We start from the raw sequence: 2,111 nt of genomic DNA, 5'->3' as shown, positions 1-2,111 counted from the left end.
AGCGGACACACACAGGGGAGAGGCCCTTCCGCTGCACCGACTGTGGGAAGGGCTTCAACCGCAACTCTCACCTGGTCAATCACCGGCGAATCCACACTGGGGAGAGGCCCTACAAATGTGGGGAGTGTGGGAAGAGCTTCAACCGCCACTCCAGCCTCTGCATTCACCAGCGCATCCACACTGGAGAACGGCCCTACTCATGTGGGGAATGTGGGAAGACCTTCAGTGACGGCTCCAGCCTCCGCAAGCACCAGCGCATCCACACTGGGGAACGTCCCTACAGATGTGGGAAATGTGGGAAGAGGTTTCAGACCAGCGGGAGTCTCCTCGTCCATGAGCGGACACACACAGAGGAGAGGCCCTTCCGCTGCACCGACTGCGGGAAGGGCTTCAAATGGAACTCTCACCTTGTCACCCACCGGCGCATCCACTCCAAGGAGAGGCCCTACAAGTGTGGAGAGTGTGGGAAGAGCTTCACTTGGAGCTCTGCCTTGACCAGACACCAACGGACCCACCAGTAAGGGAAGGCCCTATGAGTGCCCCAACTGTGGGAAGAGCTTCGGCTGCTGCTCCCACCCCGAATGACCCCCCTGATGGTGAGGCAACCCCTGGAGTCCAGTGACTGTCAGTCCATCCCTTTCCACCAGAAAGGGCCAGGCCCCTTTGCCAGGGGCAGGTTGTGCCAACAGAACCCTTCTTGGGGGGTGTGTGGAGATTCCTGCCTTGGCTGGGAACCCCCCAAGGTCACTGCTGGAGGTTCAGAGCAGAGATCTCCCCATGAGCCTTGGTCTGGAGGAGTTCCATCCATCTCTAGTTAATAATTCTTGCTTTGGTGCCAGCTTGAGTGGAATTGCTTCAACAATTGCCTTAGTGTAGAGCACTGTCCTATCTTATGCTGTACTAGTGGTAGTTTTAGTGTTTCTATTGTGCAGTAAATAATTCTGATGAAGGTGTTTTGTCTGATCATTTGTAACACTAAATAATTCATTTCTATCAATAGATGTGATTTGCCATCCTTAAAACCTGGGGGACAAAGGTGATTCAGTTGCACATCTGTAATTTCTTTGAACTGAAAGTGTTGGCATAATCCAAGGCCGAGATTGGATCCAGCAGCCCCCACACCTCCCAGAAGTTGGGAACTCAGGGGGGCCACCCCTTTTCCCAACTGTTCTGTGCCCAAAGACCCCCATGGGACCATCAGACCCGCCAGACCACCCCCCCTTTTCCACCCTTCTTCCTGTTTCTCCCACTTTTCCGTGGTCTCGTGTTACAATCTGCTTAAATATTGCAGAAAGAACTTCAGATTTGAATATTCCTTTGAGCAAAAATAAGACACGCACAAGTTATCTGTTGATACTAAAATCCTGATTTTAACAATTGCTAAGAGATGCAGAGACAAAGGAAAAAATGAAATAAAAAAAAAAAACTTATGGTTTCGATTACTTCTAGAAGCAGAGAAAAGGTACCACCATGCTACCTTTCCCCTGAGCTGGTGCGTGTGTGGGCGAGTAGCAGTTTTCTGCCATTTTTTTTTCCTCTGTCTCTGCAGAGAGCTGACAGAGAATGTTTGAGAGGAAGATTTTGATGGGCAGAAACAATGGAGAAACATAATCTTTGGCTTTCATAAATTATCTGTTTGTTACAGATGGTTTCCGTGGTAACCAGTGTAACGATGGGAATGCATAATGGTTTCCATGGTAACCCACCCTGGAGATTGAAATGTATAATGGTTGCCATGGTAACCGACCATAACAATGAGATTTCAGAATGGTTGCCATGGTGTAAGGGCAGTACTTTCGATTTAGGTGATCAGTGGAGCAGAGAGGGGTGAGAAAATGATTATATTAGGGTGTGAAACCAGCCAGAATATTGTACAGTGTAACTTTATCGCACAAGTTGACTGTAAGGCCCATTGTGCCTTAAGCAAAGTCAACTGGATGTCCCCCATTATCAGAGCTGAGTTCCTCCTTGGCTTGGCTCCACTCTGCAAGAGAGATACAAATCCCCTTGGAACACAATGGGACAGGTCGTCCCTAGGGCTGAGGAAGGTGATGGAGAGGAAGATGATGTGGGCAGGGGTCGTTGGCCCCTTGCCCTCCAGTGGGGCACGC

The 2,111-nt window shown here is 49.9% G+C and overlaps 1 pseudogene; it reads left to right on the top strand.

The window, feature by feature from the left end:
• Positions 1-8: 8 nt before the first annotated feature.
• On the top strand, positions 9-1,557 carry LOC114071862 (annotated as a pseudogene).
• Positions 1,558-2,111: the final 554 nt, after the last annotated feature.

Source organism: Empidonax traillii, unplaced genomic scaffold (genome assembly GCF_003031625.1).
Source record: "Empidonax traillii isolate 1590-97213 ecotype Southwest subspecies unplaced genomic scaffold, ASM303162v1 scaffold2353:size42472, whole genome shotgun sequence".
Classification (NCBI taxonomy): domain Eukaryota; kingdom Metazoa; phylum Chordata; class Aves; order Passeriformes; family Tyrannidae; genus Empidonax; species Empidonax traillii.
Note: the sequence above shows the minus strand (reverse complement) of the source record. Positions and strands in the feature narration are given on the sequence as shown.